The following is a 19,660-nucleotide window of genomic DNA, read 5'->3' as shown; positions in this document are numbered from 1 at the left end:
TTTACTTCAACTCCTCTAGATCTGTTATAGTCTATATACATTGTGGACGCGTGCACTATACTCTATTCATTGTCAAGAGGTGTTGAAGCAGTGCTTCAACACCCCTGTTCTCTATACAATGTATACAGCCAGAGATTTTGAAGATTTACTTCAACTCCTCTGTTATAGTCTATATACATTGTGGAAGTGTGCACTATACTCTATTCATTGTCAAGAGGTGTTGAAGCGGTGCTTCAACACCCCTGTTCTCTATACAATGTATACAGCCAGAGATTATGAAGATTTACTTCAACTCCTCTGTTATAGTCTATATACATTGTGGAAGCGTGCACTATATTCATTCTCAGAGGTGTTGAAGCAGTGCTTCAACACCCCTGTTCTCTATGCAATGTATACAGCCAGAGATTATGAAGATTTACTTCAACTCCTCTGTTATAGTCTATATACATTGTGGTAGCGTGCGCTATACTCTATTCATTCTCAGAGGTGTTGAAGCAGTGCTTCAACACCTCTGTTCTCTATGCAATGTAAATTTTGAAACTTTACTTCAACTCCTCTGTTATAGTCTATATACATTGTGGTAGCGTGGACTATTCTCTATCTGTAGATATGAACCCCTGTTATAGTCTATATACATGGTGGTGACGTGCACTATTCTCTATTTGAATAGAGAGGTGTTGAAGCAGAGTTTCAACACCTCATCACCTCTATTTATTCTTTGTCCAGTGAAAATGAAAAATGGGAGAAAAATGCTTAGATTTTTTTTTGTTGGTTTTGTGTTTTATCAGACACCACATTTAATATACTATAAGTATAATACAATCACATTGTACAAAATATAATTTTTGGGCAAAATGTTTTAAAAGTTAAATGAAAATGAGAATTTCTGGACTTAGCATCAACTCTGCCAAATTTTGCAATAAAATTACCAAAATAACTTTTTAAAACAGATATTATATAACATTATAAGATACTTGAAATATACAAACTATGTATTTTGTAAAATATGATTTTTAGGTAAATTTGTTAGAAAAAAAATGAAAATTTCTGCATTTTGCCAATTACTTTGTCAAATTTTGCAATAAAATTACCAGAATTACTGTTTTTAAATATATTTTATATTACAGTATAATAGACCTTAAGTAAAGAAACTACATACTTATGTGAAATGTGCTTTTGGGGCACAATGTTTGACAAATGAAATGAAAATTTTTGAAATTTGGTCACCTAGGCATCAATGAATTTTAAGTTTTTATATTGCTGATATTTACCAGTCGCGCAAAATGCACAATTGCAAACAACATGCAAAAGCACTTTGAAACCAATATAATGAGACAGGCGCTTTGGTTTGTCAAGCCTTGCCGTGCAAACATCTACATAAGCCTAAAAATGTCTGTCTGAGATACCAGGCGTGAAGCTGCATATAACACTAGTATGCGGATGAATCCACATGATTCTGATAAAAACATAAAAAAATCAGCCAAAGTTGCAGTATGCGTACTTGACTACATGATCCTTTAAATGTCATTTTTATTTTCCAGTACAAAATAAAGCACCTCAGAACGCCCAGAATGCACCATGTTTTTCAAAATATTCTGAGGGGGCATGCCCCGAGACCCACCTAGCAATTATGAATCCACATATAAAGGGCTAGCTAAGCCCCTTACTTCTGTATGCAAAACAAGACTACATGCTCATCTTTTCTTTATCTATTCTGCCTGTTAATTTGCTTGTAAGCTTATGTTAGTGAACAATATAATAACATTAGCTGGGCCAAAATACAAAAGTCTCTTCTTATGTTGAGAAAAATTCGAAAAATTCCGTTACTGTTTAATTTCCGTGAATGTTTATTGTTCTTTTGCAAAGAGGGATGCAATTATGATTGCCGGGTTTATATGAAAATACGATATCAGGAATGGTCTGAAACAGCCCTAAAACACACAAAAGCCTTAAATGAAACAAACATATTATATATTAAAGAGAATTGGAGTACTGTCTATAAAACATACACCTTAAAACACAATCTATGAACAGTTTTTGCCAATGTCTCTTATAAAAAAAAGCTACAACAAAAATATCGCTGGAAGTGATGGTACTTCCCATATGCCCGTTTTCTCTGAAAAAGCAGAACTTGTAATTCAATGTGCTAGTAGAAGGTAAATTGTTGTTGCATTATTAAACACAGTTGGAAATACCATTTTTAATAATTGTTTTCATTGTTAATGCTGCACTCTCACAGATATATGAATTTTTATTATTTTTAACTTGGAATGAAAAACTTTTGTGCACATGTCTGATAACAGTTATATGAGACTGCATACAAAATCACAGTTTTTCCTATTACCATTTAAAACATGTTTAATGGTTAGTAATGCTTGAGAAAAAATGAAAATTTTGGCAGTTTTTCAGACAATTGAATTCTGTTTCATTGAGAGTTATCTTATATAACTGGATTGAAGGCATTCATGCAAAAGTCAGACTATTTTAATTATTTTTTTCAAAGCAAATGTGAAAACTCTTAATCAGTGACAGTGCAGCTTTAACATCCTTTTAGATTTAATCACTATGATTTCAAAATTATCAGACAAACATGATACTAGATGTATACTGTCTTGTTTGGAATTCTTGCCCTTATTCAGTATTGGTTCAATTATAGCAGTTTTATTTGAACTGCCTCTAGGTTAAAGTGCGATAAAATTCATAAAATGTCAAATACATAATTATATAAGATTCACAATTCTTTGAAGGAATGAACACCTGCTTACATGTCATATGACAAATTATGGACAAATACAGAACCTAATCCTAATAGTTTTTCTCCAGAATTATCAAAGGGGTCACTCTTAACAAAGATCTAGTATAAACTTAATAATAATTTCTTTAGTTTAACAATGTTATAAAATCTTGAAAGGCCATAGGCAGGTAGTTCTGACGTTCATACCCTTCAAAACCTTTGACAAGAGGCATGTCTATCAAATATAATTATGAATTACTGGTGTAAATGGGTAGTGGGTAATGCACATGTCAATTGTGACCACCACCACCCCCGTCCGGGGGTATACTGGATGTGAATGCGGTGGTTTTGTCTTACCTATGGTATGTTGGATATGGGGGAATTTGGCAGGGATTTTAGTTCAGGATCAGTTCAGGGAATTTAACCTGGGGTAGGCTGGACCAAAAGTCAAAAGTCCCCGGACCTGGGGGCGGGATGTGGTTACAATTGACTGGTGCATTATGCTATTCATTTTGTTGCCCACTCCTTTGTTTTTCTTTGATAATCCATTGCACACAACTATAGATCAGGATCTCAAATACTATATATGTTGAAAATTGACAACTTTTGACATCAATGTTTTAGTAATAGTTATGAATAATGAGCGTTCATTCATTGCTTTTTTATCAAATCACAATCATAAGTGTTAGCAAAGCACACCACTTTGTGCAGTAATGTTTAATGCTGTGGCTCCTCTTATCAACCAAGCACTTGGGCTGTTGGTGGATAACCATTTCCCTAGTTTCCTCCCTGTCTGGTCACCTGTTTGAAAATTAAAACATTGATAATATGTAATAATGACAAAACTTGAAAGTATCCAGAATTGTACACTATGTTTATACATTTGCTGAATTAAATGAATAAGCTAAGGAAATGTACATTCAAAACAAAAGGGCCAGCATGGCCCTTAATTGATCACCTGATTAAAATGACCATGAACAAGTCAGTCAGGTAACAACTGGTTATGAAAGGTGTTGCTATTTGCTTAGCAGGTTTGTAATTGCTGTGTTATTTGATGGTTGATAAGGACTTCTCAAAGAAGGCTGCTCTTTGTTAACAGAAATGAGAAGTATGGTAAGCTGGTTGGTCAATGGATGTTACGGTAATGAACCTGAAAGTTGCTATGGAAGTCAATGATTACTAAGGAAGTAATTGGTTGCTATGGATGTTGGCTGTTGCTCAGGAAAAAAGTGGTTGCTAAATAAGGCATTGGTGCCTATAAAGGTAGTTAATGGATGCGTTGGAAGGAATTGGATGCTAAGGAAGTCATTGGTTGAATGGGAATTCATTTGTTGCTATGGATGAAGGTAGTTGCTAAGGCAATCATTGGTTGATAATGAAGCCAAGGATTGTTTAGGAAGTCATCATTTTTTATGGAAGTCATTGGCTGCTGTAAATGAAGTATTTGATAAGGATATCCTTGGTTGCTTATAAAGTGGTTGTTAAGGAAGACATTGTGAGTTTGGATTGTAGTCACTAAGTCAGACAAGTGGGTTCCTTAAGGGTACTACAAGGTCTACGATTTCCTCAACAAGGCAAAACCTTGCTTAACATCCTGCCAAAAGGTGATTATTATATTGTTGTAACAACTTGTTTCATAATCTTTGAAACTAAATACCTTTTAGTTTAGACATCAGTTTCTACGGAATTCATACATTACTGCAGAAGTCATTGCCTGATTTGAATGTGTATCAATTTTTGTTCTAGAAGTCTATCAGTAACAGGGGAACTCTGGTTGGGACAACTTTGACCCCAAGGACGAAACTTGAACAACATTCATAAAAAAAACACTTAACAACAATCAGTGATTTTTTTATGAATTCTTTTTACTGCCTGTACAATGTACCTCGCAAATTCGGTAAAAAGTCAACTTTGGGAAAATACAAAATCAGGCCAAAATTGCTTATATAATGGCAAATATACATATTTTAACTTTTTTATGCATACCTTATGCTGTGAAAGAGTAAGACTTGTCAAGATTTTGTTTATATTTCAAGAAATTCATTGCTATTTGAATCCGGAATGTAATGTAATTTTTTTTAATTTTGGGGAAAATGGAGTTTTTCACAATAAAAAAATCACTGACAATGAACTACAAACTCCAACATATAAACACCACATACACAAAAACAAATTGATTACATATATAAATTACTGAATATTCACATGGTCTTATGATATTATTGATGAATATTATAATGTTATTTTTAGATACCAGTTACGGGTAGTAGTAATGAAGAATACCAGATTACAAAATCAAAGTGGAAATTGGAACTATTAGAGAATCACTTTATTTGTGGGTAGGTCACTTAAATATTCATTGAGGTGAAAAGAAATTACCATATGATGTATTGCATATGTTTAACCGCTGTTGCACAATCATCATTTCCAAGTGACTGTCTTCATGTCCAGTACTAGCTTACAAAATCCCTTTCTAGATAGTCAAAGACTTCATCTGATGCATCTTAAAAAGGAAGAATACAACACAATCATGAACACAATAAATGCAAATAATGTTGGGTATGCTTTAAACATGATTCAAATGCAAAACATCTTGGCAATTATTTCTAGAGCAATCTAAATGTCCTACATGAGATTTATTCTCTTATGAAAAAGTGATGTTTATGTACAAGCCAAATATACTAGAAATGTGTCAAGTGGGCATTAAGTCTTGTGTTGCTTGGTGAATTGCATATACTGTGAATGAACATAATTAACAAAAAAACAGGGATTTCTCATAATATGACAAAGTTTTTTTTTACCAAGTTTGGTAAAGATTATTGAGCCATACAATGTTCTTATCTGGACTGCATCGTCTTTTATTCTGGGCAGCATAATATGGAAATCCAGGCCATGTATACATCTGGGTTTTATCTGTAATGGACCACATTTTCCAAAATGTATGTAGGCAAATAAGTTATATGGAAATAAAAACTATCTATACATAATAATAAGTGATTTGTATACATGTGTTTACCTTGGTATTATATACCCATAGATATATTATATGACATAATATTGGGTTAATACAAAAAAATGAAATAATATATAATAAGGTTAATGATAAATCAAGCAAATTTAAACTAACACAAACAATTATATGTATATATTTACATTATTTCACAGTAAAATATAATAGAAATTTATAAACATTGGCATAATGCTTAAATCAGGTATCTATTTCAAGGCAGTTGTCATTAAATCATAAAATTTAAAGCTGCACTCTCACAGATATACCATTTTTACAACTTTTTTATTTTTTGTCTTGGAAAGAGCAAATTTTTGCATAAATATCTGCAAACCAATGATATATGATTGCTGCCAAAAAATCAGATCGTAGATTTCCATATTTCCGTTCGAAAATTAATGTTTTATGGCTTAAACCGTTACTAATGGTTTAAGAAAAATGCCTAAAACATTACTTTTTAAACTTAAATATAAAAATCTGCTATCTAATTTTTTGTCAGCTGTCTTAAATAACTGGTTTCCATGGATTTTCGCAAAAATTGCCTCATTCCAAGACAAAAAAATTGTCAAAACGTTCAATCTGTGAGAGTGCACCTTTAATAAGGTCAAAACAACTAGAAAATGGAACTTTAAACAATAAACTTAACAAGAGGCACATCAGTGCCTGTGCTCCACTGGCCAAAAGGTTCAAGCAAAGACCACCTAACGAACATTTTCGTCAAGTTTCATAGAAATACAATCATCAATTTTTGAGGAGAAGTTATTTAAAAAAATTTTTTACTTTAATAGCTCTGGCTGCCATGTTGTGCAGTGGACCGAAATGATTTGGGCAATTTGAGTAAAGGAGCACCAAACAAACATTTCTGTCAAGTTTTATCAAAAAAAGGTCATCGGTTTCGACGACCAGTCGTATAAAGTTTTTTATTTTTTAGCTCTGGCAGCCATGGTGTGCAGTGGACTGGAACCATTTAACAAATTTTGGTTAATGACCACCCAAGGAACATTTCTGTCAAGTTTCATCAAAATCTGATCATCGGTTAACATTTAATCTGAATAGATTATGAAGCAAATATCTAACCTGAACAAGAACTGACGAGATAGAATCGACTTGGTGTTTCACTTACACTTTTCGGCCATTTAAGTTACTAAAAATAGATGTTTCATAAACTTTCAGAATGTCACTTAAACGAATGTTCAGTCTATATATACTTTCCTATGTATAAATGTAAGGTTTTTAAATTGATCTTTTTGTGAGAACTTTATGCTTATATGTTTACTCATAAATTATTATTGTTTAAAAATTATTTAAAGATGCTATACGTGAAAAATTAAGACATTATTTTTTTTCTATTAAAGGGAGGTAATTCAGTAGTAAAATGTAATCAAAGCTATTAAAGCATGGCATTTCTTTTTTAACCATGTTGATATTATTACAGTCTATTCAAGCAAGATGCCTTTTGTTTTTACATGGTACCCATAGGTTCTGAAAAACAAGGAGCACTATTCCCAACAGAAGGATGTCACTCCCTATCACTGCATGAGCATCATAATAAAGAAATGTTTACTCAAACTGCAAGCTGCTCAATTGAAATAGGTATTTACCTCAAGCATACAGTTTTATAATGTGGCAAAATAGTCGGACTACTAGATTGTCATTTGGACTAGTAAAATATGCCATTATGCTAGTCCAACTGGCTAGTAGGTTAAAATGTTTTTCGTGAAGACTGCGGACGAGAAGTCCTTAAAGGTTTTTCTATTTTTGACTCTCGCAGCCATGTTGTGCAGCGGACCGGAACCATTTGGGCAATTTTGGTTAAAGGGCATCCCGATGAACATTTATGTAAAGTTTCATCAAAATCTGATAATCGGTTTCTGAGAAGATGTAGTTTAACGTTTTTTTCTATTCTTAGCTCTGGTGCCCATGGTGTGCAGCAGACCAGAACTGTTTGGGCTATTTTGGTTAAGGACTACCCAAGTAACATTTCTGTCAAGTTTCATTGCAATACGATCATCGGTTTCTGAGGAGAAGTCGTTTAAAGGTTTTTCTATTTTTACCTCTGGGGGCCATCTTGTGCAGTGGACCGAAACCATTGAAGCAAATTTGATAAAGGACCATCCAAGGAACATTTCTGTTAAGTTTCATCAAAATCTGATCATCGGTTTCTGAGAAGATGTTCTTTAAAGGTTTTTCTATTTTTTTGCCCTGGCAGCCATGTTGTGCAGCGGACCGGAACCATTTGAGCAATTTTGGTTAAGGACCACCCAAGGAACAATTCTGTCAAGTTTCATCAAAATCTGCCAATCCGTTTCAGAGGAGATGTCGTTTAAAGATTTTGCTATTTTTAGCTGTGGCGGCCATATTGTGCAATGGACCAGAACCATTTGAGCAATTTTAATAAAGGACCACCCAAGGAACATTACTGTCAAGTTTCATCAAAATCTGCCGAACCGTTTCATAGGAGATGTCGTTTAAAGATTTTGCTATTTTTAGCTCTGGCGGCCATATTGTGCAATGGACCGGAACCATTTGAGCAATTTAAGTAAAGGACCACCAAACGAACATTCCTGTGAAGTTTTGTCAAAATCCGCTTATCAGTTTCAGAGGAGATGTCGTTTAAAGTAAAAGTTTACGCACGCACGCACGCACGCACTCACGACGGACAATCTGTGACGACATAAGCTCCATGGCCTTCGGCCAGTGGAGCTAAAAACCATGACTTATGGTACAAGTATTTCCACATCGGAGCGGCTGGTTCTTACACACTGACAGTGACACACAATACACTCCACTCCTCTCCATTAACCCTTTATATATATATATATATTACAGGCGAAACTCGTTGGCTTGATATCTCATGGCTCGATATCCTCGTTGGCTTGAACCAGATTAAAAGAACTGATTTTGTTTAACTCTTTGTTCATATAAAATTTGATCGGATGGCTCGATATATTGTCTCAGGGTCGATATTTCTCCACGCTCGAAGTCATTTTCGCGGTTCCAAGTAAGAATTTCACAATTTTGTTTGCTTGGGTCGATGTCATTTTCGGGGGTTCAGGTAAGAACCTCACACCTTGATTTGTTTTGTTGGCTTCATTTAGCACACGGCGCTAATCGAAATTTCAATGCATCCTGATATAACTAATAAGCTATGTTTTTGTTACCCACTGTTTAAAATTACTTGTTTGTTGTTTTCGCATAATTTTTATAATTAATAAAAACAATCAAATAATACTTTCTAAGTATCGAATAAGTGATGTTACGAACTTTACGACGTGTAACTATGTCCAATTAATACTCTTCTCTTGCGGAGATAGCATAGCCAATAACAAACGAGGTAAACAAGACTTTTTCTAACGAATAATAAAAAAATAACATTCTGTAAGCAATCCCGCTTGGCTCGATATTCTCGAGGCTCGAAGTATTTTGGCTGGTCCCTAGAATATCGAGCCATCGAGTTTCGACAGTAGTTTAAAGCTGACGGAGGCACTCCTGCCATGTACCGCTGCCACCATTTAAGTAAACCTGAGAGGAGAAGTGCCCCAGTGTGGAGCTTGAACCAACAACAACTGCTGGAACACTATCATGGCTCTGTAACCAACTGAGCTAACTGAACGGCTGGTTCACATCGACACGATCTACATCTACAATAACTTTACAATGTACATGAATACATAAATAACTAAAGTATGAATGCAATGTATTCATGTACATTGTAAAGTTGATGTCTACTGTTCTACTTTAAAAGACACATGCATGTACCCCAAAATTAGTTTTGACAGGCATGACTCACTAATGCCAGTTGTGAGCTTGTTCCTAGCTTTGATCAAGATATTTCTGTCTGAAAATGACATTGAATACACTCTAAAGCCTAAAAGGCTGTAAAATATGCATTCAACATCTTGATAAGCAACTATCTTAAATAAATTAAAATATTAGGATACAGAATGATGTGAAAGAGACTTTAAAAATATCGCTGCATTGTTGGATGTTGGTGCTGTCATCTGATGATCTGTCAGCGGCAATGATTGAGGCAAGCATCAAGTATATTTAAATAAACATTGCACTTTTAACAGATTAAATGTTTTGACAACTGTTTTATTTTTTGTCTTTATACAAGCCATTAATGCATAAGTGCTAGAAAAACAGTGACACAAGACTGCTTAAAAAAACATTGGATTGCATATATATTTAAGTTAAAGCTTCACTCTCACAGATATACCATTTATTACAACTTTTTTATTTTTTGTCTTGGAAAGAGCAAATTTTTGTATAAATATCTGCAAACCAATGATATAGGATTGCTTACGAAAAACCAAACATAGATTTTCATATTTCCGTTTGAAAATTAATGTTTTATGGCTAAAACTGTTAATAAACGTTTTAGAAAAATGAACAAAACATCAATTTTTGAACTGGTATATATAAAAATCTGCGATCTATATTTGTCAGCAGTCTTATATAACTGCTTTCCATGGATTTTCGCCAAAATTAGTACATTCCAAGACGAAACATAAAAAAGTTGCCAAAATGTTCAATCTGTGAGAGTGCAGCTTTAAGAAAATGATGTTTTATGCATTTTTCTTCCAATTGTTAGTAGCACTTTTAGCCATAAAACAATTTTTTTAACGGAATATGTAAATCTGCTATCTGATCTTTTGTCAGCAGGCTTATATCACTTATTTGCATATATTTACACAGAAACTGGCTCATTCAAACTCCAAGATAAAAATAAAAAATAACAAAGTTGTCAAAATACATGTATATGTGAGAGTGCAGCTTTAATGAGTACTTCGCTATATCAATAAAATATACTCGTTAAACTGTCAATTGTTTACGTATCTACATAAATTCAATTACCTTTTGAACTAGAAAGTGTTATATTTTCAAAGAAAATAGCCATTTACCTCTGTTCAGTGTCGGTCAAATTCGATGTTTTGAATCACTCTAGCGCGTGCTAAATACTAAATGACGCAATGTTTTGGACTGGTCTTCATTTTCTTCGATACAGGCACAACCGAGCGTAAATATTAAGCGAGAAAGTCTAGTGGAACGATGCAGGGTTCATTGGGTTTGTTTACAAGCATCCGGTTAAGAAGACGACACATAAGAATGGTATTAAGTTGGTAGAATGGAACTCCTTCCTGATTCCTGCACATGTAAGTTGTAAGTATTGACTATATCGGGATACCATACAGGACACTCAAGTGTTATTTTATATTTTCTTAGTTATCATGCAAATGAAAATAATCACTATCATTTAAAAGTTATTCAGGGATAGTTGCAAATGGTTTGTTTACATTAATTAGTTTTATGAATTTAATTGAATACACAAATTTTTATTAGAGCTTTGCACCAAATTAAATTCAGTTTATTTTACGGGAGTAACCCACACTAGCGGATCCAGAAAGGGGGTGGGATCCCCCCCCCCCAAAAAAAAAATATTCTGTAAAGAATCTCAGGACAATTATTCAAGAAATCTTTTGATCTTTGATATCATAATGGTAAAAAAAATTACCAAAATGCAAAATGTAAAAAACAATATCAAGTCAGAGAATGAGTTGGAGCCGGTGTCGCCAAAATTGCAGTCCAGTGTTGTATCCACTGTGCTATGAAGGCTTATCCTAAACAGTTGGAATATTTAATCTTTATACCTAACTTGTAATATATTGGCGAATTTTTTTTATTGTAAATTATGTGGTACTTCAGTTAGTAAGTTTTAATGCATTGTACACATAGATACCAAGTTTATGTCAGTTTTCGTCAATTTTCTTTTTTTCCGCTATTTCATTAAACAGATTACAGCCCTTTTTAAACAAGTCTTTGGGAGGAACTGTTGGGGATTGTTATTAAAGCTACATTTTCACAGATTTACCATTCTGACAACTTTTTTTTTCATCATGGAATGAATCATGCAATGTTAGTGCATAAATTATGTCCGCGAACCATGATTTAAAACTGCTGAAAAAAATATCAGATAGCTGTTTTTCATATGTACGTTCATAATTGTTGTTCTGTGACTTAAATTTGAACACTTTCAGAAAAATGAAATAATAAGCAGATTTCTCAATACATGACATCTGTTTTATTGTTAGCAATTAAAGGCATTGATTCTCTGAGATAATAATAATGTTAAAACAGTCAACCTGTGAAAGTGCAGCTTTAAGACTCATTTTTCCTAAGATCAGCCAAGTTAGTATTATAGCTAATTTAAGCTTAAAAGTTAAGGTGAATTTTATATTTATTTCAGACCAGATACTCTTGAGGGACCAATTTAAGGGCAAACAGACAAACGTTTTGATGCAAAGAAAGCATTGGATTTGAAAGGTAGATTTTTAACACATATTTACATGTACTCAATGTCATTTACTAGTATAACATAATGTATTCAAGTATAAGATATTTCAAGTATTTGGTCAGGTTGTTAGGTTTAATTGAAACTGTTAAGCAAATAAATGAAAGTCCATGCAATTTTGCATGCACATGTTTGTTGCATGCAGATTTTACTCAGATGGCATAGGGTACAGTTACTCTTGTAACTTGCTTAAAATAAATGCAAATAATTCTGCATGTGTCTGAAGTCATGTTTTATTTTTCTCTACAAATTGTTTTAAAAAATGCAATTGTTTGATTTCCTTTCTTATGTGTTATGCATTGCAGTTCCCATGGAGAAGAAAAATGGAGAGATTCTAAAAGTATGAAGATACTCCTGTGTATAATGAGGAAATCTTGTCAGTGAATGGTAAGTTCTCTTTGGATTAATTCTATGTATAACAATATAAATATGAGGTAAGCCAAGAAATGAGAATTAACATAATTATTCTGTTCAAACATACATTGACATATTAAATATAAAGACATATGTATGATTTGTCTCTGCTATTATACTCTATACCCTATGGTTAGGGTTCATTTGGACAAGTCTTCTTTTATCCATAATTCCAAATGCTTCTGAGATTTCTAACACATATTAAATATGTTGAGGAGAAGTGCTGTGCAAAAAACATTTTTGTTTATGGTATTATAGAGTTATTGGTCTTTGATTATTTTTCTTTCACTTTTCTATGTTTTTGAGGTATTAACTTCAAACTTCATGCACATATTGGACGTGATAAGAAAAATAGCTGTGCATATGAATCATTAAATTGTGTATGGTAGTCAAAGAATTGTAAACCTTTGATTATTATCTTTATATTTTTTTTATTTTTTTTCTTCTCTTCATAACTTTTTTTCATTTTTTACTTTAATTTAACAAAACACTATTCTGTTTTTGGTATATTAAGGATTATTTTCTTATGTTTATTTTGTGCTTGGCAGTTTTAAAATTATTGCCTAATTGGTTACTGTATGCTTAAAAGCAAACATCACTCTCAGTGAAACCTCTTATTACAATAGGTGATAGCTGTAGTTTTTCATGGAAACAAGTGTTTGACAGTATGAGTCATTTTTTAGTAGCAATATATTATGTACATTTAAGGTATAAGTTCTCTTTTGCTAATTGTTCAGTTGTTTTTCAGTTGTTGCAATTGTGGACCAGGCCAGAGTTGTACTAAACCAACTAAGACACAATGAGATACAGGAATGACACAATGAGAAACAGGAAACAGGAAAGTGATGACTGATCGCCACCTGTTACAAATTCATCTAGGTACAGTTTTTATTCCAGATTTGATACAACTGTAAACTGTTTTATGCATGCTATGATTATGTTCATCATGTTTGTTTAAGACCGTGATGATGAGGACTAATCTATTGATTATCCCTTGCCAAAAGGCAAAGTGGATACAGTAATTGTGCACGTGTGTGTGCGTGTGCACGGAATGTAATCTTGAGCATAAATCCTCCAGGTATTAACTTCAAACTTCATATACAGATAGATCCCTATTGAGAAGAAGTGCAGTGTTAAGGGACCATAACTCTGTTTACAGTTTTTTTTGTAATAACCCTTTGTTATATTTCATACTGAGTTTTTGTCTGCAGCAGAACTTGAAAAGTCTTTGAGGTGTTGATCTCAAACTTCAAATATGTACAGATAGATCTCATTTAGCAGAAGTGCAGTGCACAGAAACCATAACTCAAGATTTTTTTTGTAGTAGTTGCCCTTTGTTAGTTTTCAATGTTATCCTTTGTTGTAATGCACAGTTGTGATCATGCTCAAATATGCTCATTCACATTAAAATTAATTGTCCAGGTTCAAATCCTGTAATAGAAACAATTATTTTCTTTCTGTGTTTAGCAAAGTTTATATGAACTATCTATCAATGTAAAATAAACTAAGATTTGTGTGTTTTTATCATTTCTTATTTATTTGTATATTTTTTGTTACATATTTTTATGTGCATTTATATAAAATCTATATCACAAAAAGTGTGGCTAATTTTTAATATTAAGATATAATATGTATAAGAACTATCATATTTCAAAATCAACCATAGAGCTTTTGCAAGATAGATAATAACTTAATGTATCTGATGAACAATAATGTGATTTTGGGATGCCAGCAATAACTTTTCAAGGTGAAAATATGTTCTTGTCATTGATTTTACATATAAGTAATCAGTATGCAAAGCCCATTCAAATGATACTTATATGGGGTAACTATCAAATTTTAACATTGAAGCCAATGGCACAAATTAATGAAAAGCTCCTTAATAGTTCAATATTTGAAGCCAACAATGGAACTGTGTTTATGTACATGTATTGCTTAATGTTCCTTTTTCTTTCAGAAAACTCCCCACATCCAACAAGAGACAGTCTGACTTCAAAATCTTCATTGAAAGCAACTTAATGGACAAGACATCCGTCACATAAAGATTCACTAAAATTGGAATGATATACCAATTTTAACTTTTAACAGACAAATACATTATAGATTTGAAAATAGATTACCCTTAAATAAGTTGGATGATTAACATTTACCTCAACACAGTACAAAGTGCTCATGTTGAACTATTGTGATTGATCATAGTCTGTCCTTCATTTTTATTAACAGTTTCATACAGTGTTAACACTTTAGTATGGGGACTCATTTTAGCTCAACTTTTCGAAGAATATGGAGAGCTATACTACTCACCCAAGCGTCGGCGTTGGCGTCACCCCTTGGTTAAGGGTTTGCGTGCAAGCACACATGGTAAATATCTCAGCAACTACTTGAGGTATTGCATTGAGACTTTATACAATGGTACTCAACCATCCAACCTACTTAATTAACCAAGTTTGATAACTACTTTGCATTTAATGCCAATAATAGGCCTTTAATATTTGACTTAGAAATTCTGGTTAATGTTTTGCATGCAAGCACACATAGGTTAATATCTCAGCAACTACTTGAGGTATTGCATTGAGACTTGATACAATGGTACTCAACCATCCAACCTACTTATTTAAACAAGTAAGATAACTCTAGTTTGCATTTAATGTAAATAATAGGCCTTTATTATTTGACTTAGAAATTCTAGTTAAGGTTTTGCATGCAAGCACACATAGGTTAATATCTCAGCAACTGCTTGAGGTATTGCATTGAGACTTGATACAATGGTACTCAACCATCCAACCTACTTATTTAAACAAGTAAGATAACTCTAGTTTGCATTTAATATAAATAATAGGCCTTTATTATTTGACTTAGAAATTCTGGTTAAGGTTTTGCATGCAAGCACACATAGTTTAATATCTCAGCAACTGCTTGAGGTATTGCATTGAGACTTGATACAATCATGAATGGTACTCAACCATCCAACCTACTTAATTTTCCAAGTTATATAACTATAGTTTGCATTTAATGCAAATACTTGCCTTTATTATTTCACTCAGAAATTCTGGTTAAGGTTTTGCATGTAAGCACACATAGGTTAATATCTCAGCAACTACTGTATGAATTGCATTGAGACTTTATACAACCACCCAACCTAACTGAATAATCAAGTTAGATAAAAATTCTGGTTAAAATTTTGCATGTAACCACATTTATGTTAATATCTCCGCACATCATGTATTGCATTGAAATCTAATCTAACAGTGATCCATGCATGTTTCGCCAAAACTTTTCAATCCTTACACTGAAAAGCAGCGGAATAGTCGAGAGCGCTGTCTCTGTGACAGCTCTTGTCTCTTTGGTCTTTATTCATACTGGCCAGAATATGTTTACCAAAAAAATCTTAGTAGAGATTGATAACTGTTCAGGTTGGACAAAAAGCATGTAGGTTGTTTGTTCTAATAATATAAACTGTAAATGCTTCAGAAACTATATATATAATTTTTCATGATATTTGTCAGTATTTATTCTCGTCAACATTTAAATAATATTAGGTAAAACTTGTTTAATGGTCAAAATGTGTTTGATTAGAGTGGCCTCAAGTTCCATTTTATATGAATGAAATTTGGTCAAGTTTTAGAAAAAAACTATGTTCTAGTTTTATAGGCCATATTCTCTTCCCAAGCTTTCCTTAAAGAATGAATGTAGGTAATATGAAACAGGAGTCACTAAGTCAAGTATTAAAAACCTTAAAAATTGCTATTCATAGAGGTATTGTTTCCTCATCATAAATCACAACTTAGCCAGCAAGACTTTTCAACAAATAAGGCATAACATGTAAAAAGTTAATAATTAGGCACATATTTTAGTGAATAAAATCTTGTGAACATATTATTGAAACAAATAATGTGTCTGGTTCTGAGGTGAGCAATAAAGCACATTGCTTAGTAACAATTGAGCTAGCTGATTATTAAAAGTTTGTTTTAAACTTGAATTAAATGAATGCAAATCATATATTATTATTTTTAATCTATATTTTTTTTTTAGTTACCTTGTTCTGTTGTTAATTTCCATACTGACTTGGTCAATTATGGCTAATTGTCTAATTATATTTTAACTTCTAACCTAAATGTTTCACTGTACTTTTGAGTGTTCTGTTAAATATATTGCACATTACCCTATATGACAGTATAAATTCAATAAAACCATGGTTATTAAGTTCCATACATATTGGAGCATATGGTAAGCCTCTAGAAATGTCATTTCTTAAACCTAGATTCTTGATCTGTTCGCCACATTGTTTTGTTATTTTTTTGTTTATAAAAACAAATGATTGTTTAATGTCAAGGAAACCTTTTTAAAGTTAAAATGTAGATGTACATAGATAACTGTCAAATATTATTTACTATTTAATAACTGTCTAAAGGCAAAATTTCCATTCATTTTTATATTTGATTTGGGTCCCTAGGGTCATGGTCACTGTAACTAAAAATAGAAAAATGCTTGGTACTGAATAACTTCAGTTTTAATACATTTAAAACTGAATCTCACAATAAAGGCTGAAGTTCTTGTTGCATTGCAGCATTTCTAGTTAACTTTTTAATTTGACTCTTTTTATTGCTTTCGACAGGCACATATTACATCATTATTGTATTCATTTTTAAGACAAAGCCTCATTTAATTGAGCGTGCTGTCCAAAGACAGCTCTTGTTGACACAATTATAAGACACCTTATGTTATGGTTTATATGAACAATAGCTGTTTCTGTGTATGTTTTAGAAGAAACTTCCATTTCTTATCATATTGATGGACATAGATATACATACATGTACGGGATTATTGACATCAGATTCTTAAGATTAAATTTACTAATGTTCTGTTTATGTTCAAAATAGATACATTTATGGTAAATGCATAGTCTTGTTTGTTTATAACATAGACAACCATGTCTTTTGGTTGTCCTGGTCTCCTGTCCTGTTATGTGAATTGGGTTTTATGGACATCTTCGATATTGTAGGTCCAATTCTAGTGTCTAGCTGGAAAAGTATTTAGCCTAGGGAGACCTTAGTTTGGGTTATCATGTTGGATATGTCTAAATGTTGGCATGTCGGGAAATGACAATTTTAGGCTATGATTTTAGGCTATGACAATTTAAAAATGTAGACGTTGCTGGGCAAGGCTCCACACCCAAGTGACTGTCGCATTATATTCTTGAAAAAATGCCTTGGGCTTTTGGTTTGTTATGAATTTTGCGAGTCTGGCAAATATCTGCATTATAAAATTCATCGACATACAGGTGACAGAGAAAAAGGTCAATTTTCAATGATTTCAAAAGATTTATTAACTAAAAGGGGATCATCATAAATGAATACAGAGAACAAGGTTAATTGATTTGACAGAGGATTGATGCAGAGCTTCAAAAATTAAGGAGACAATTTCAGAAAAATGCACATAAATGATTTTTGTTTATTTGTGTTGTTTGATAACTGCTGTGTGTCGATTTTTATTTAATTTCATTTTACCCCCCAAATCACACTTCACACAATACATGGTTTCTACTCTTTAGGTTTGTTATACTGTATTATAGTATCTATTGAATACAGTAAAATTTCTGGTCATTGTATTGCAAAATTTGTGCTAATAATTTGCAATTTCAGAAATTCTCATTTTTATTGAATTTTTCAAACATTTTCCCCAAAATTCACATTTCACAAAATTACATAGTTTCTTTACTTTTGATATATTAAACTGTAATATTTATGAAATACAGTAATTCTGGTCATTCTATTGCAATATTTGAAAAAGTTATTGGCAAATTCCAGAAATTCTCATTTCCATTTAATTTTTCATACATTTTACCCCGAAAATCATATTTTAAAAAAAACTGTGTTTCTATATAATATATAATAATGTTAAATGAAATATATTAGCTGCAGTAGTTCTGGTGTTTTTATTGCAAAATAAGGCAGAGTTATTGGCAAAATTCATAAATTGTCATTTTCATTTAATTTTTCCAACATTTTACCCCAAAAATCATTTTTTGCGCCATATAATTGTTCTATGATTTAAGTATATTAAATATGTTGCCTGATATGACATAAATTCATCAAAATTATTTTTGTGCAGTTTTCTCCATTTTTTGTTCAAAAATCTCCGTTTGTATACATTGAATAGAGAACAGAGGTGTTGAAGCACTGCTTCAACACCTCTGACAATGAGTATAGTATAGTGCACGCTACCACAATGTATATAGACTATAACACAGGTTCAAATTTACAGATAGAGAATAGTGCACGCCACCACAATGTATATAGACTATAACAGAGGAATTGATGTAAAGTTTCAAAATCTCTGGTTGATACATTGCATAGAGAACAGGGGTGTTGAAGCACTGCTTCAACACCTCTGAAAATGAATAGAGTATAGATCACGCTACCACAATGTATATAGACTATAACAGAGAAGTTGAAGTAAATCTTCAAAATCTCTGGCTGTATACATTGCATAGAGAACAGAGGTGTTGAAGCACTGCTTCAACACCTCTAAGAATGAATAGAGTATAGTGTACGCTTCCACAATGTATATAGACTATAACAGAGGAGTTGAAGTAAATCTTCAAAATCTCTGGCTGTATACATTGTATAGAGAACAGGGGTGTTGAAGCACTGCTTCAACACCTCTTGACAATGAATAGAGTATAGTGCACGCTTCCACAATGTATATAGACTATAACAGAGGAGTTGAAGTAAATCTTCAAAATCTCTGGCTGTATACATTGTATAGAGAACAGGGGTGTTGAAGCACTGCTTCAACACCTCTGAGAATGAATAGAATATATACCGTGCACAGTATATACTGGTATAGAATATAACACCAGTGTATGTACTGTCACGGAGTATCGTGCATATCCATATAGTGTATAGAGTCTATGCACTGTGTTGATATAAGATCTCAATCTCAACTTGGTCTAAGCATTCTAGATTTAATATTTTTTTCTAGATTCAAATAATTCACTGTTCTTAGGTTGTAACCTGTTTTCAGCAGACGAGGAACCAAATTATGATGTCTCTAAGTTGTAATACTATAAATCTTAACAATAAAGCGTGGTACTTATTGAAGGCAAATAGGAGATTTCATTGGCTGAAAATGCATATTACTATCAAGGCAT

The 19,660-nt window shown here is 32.7% G+C and overlaps 2 long non-coding RNA genes across 4 annotated transcripts; one reads left to right on the top strand and one right to left on the bottom strand.

Moving 5' to 3' along the window:
• Window positions 1-323: 323 nt before the first annotated feature.
• On the bottom strand, window positions 324-10,735 carry LOC128219652 (uncharacterized). Of its 2 annotated transcripts, none has more exons than XR_008258613.1 (4): window positions 10,646-10,735; window positions 5,536-5,647; window positions 5,114-5,237; window positions 324-3,535 (listed from the first exon to the last, which is right to left on the bottom strand). It is a non-coding gene; the product is annotated as an uncharacterized LOC128219652 (long non-coding RNA). The 2 variants fall into 2 exon arrangements; XR_008258614.1 differs by having other exon boundaries at window positions 5,565-5,647.
• Window positions 10,736-10,761: 26 nt separating this feature from the next.
• On the top strand, window positions 10,762-18,678 carry LOC128219650 (uncharacterized). 2 transcript variants are annotated; one of them, XR_008258611.1, is made up of 5 exons: window positions 10,762-10,897; window positions 11,989-12,065; window positions 12,399-12,480; window positions 13,256-13,386; window positions 14,465-18,678. It is a non-coding gene; the product is annotated as an uncharacterized LOC128219650 (long non-coding RNA). The 2 variants fall into 2 exon arrangements; XR_008258610.1 differs by having other exon boundaries at window positions 10,845-10,904.
• The last annotated feature ends 982 nt before the right edge of the window (window positions 18,679-19,660 follow it).

This window comes from Mya arenaria, chromosome 15, assembly GCF_026914265.1.
Source record: "Mya arenaria isolate MELC-2E11 chromosome 15, ASM2691426v1".
NCBI lineage: Eukaryota > Metazoa > Mollusca > Bivalvia > Myida > Myidae > Mya > Mya arenaria.
This window is presented reverse-complemented; position numbering and strand designations above follow the sequence as displayed.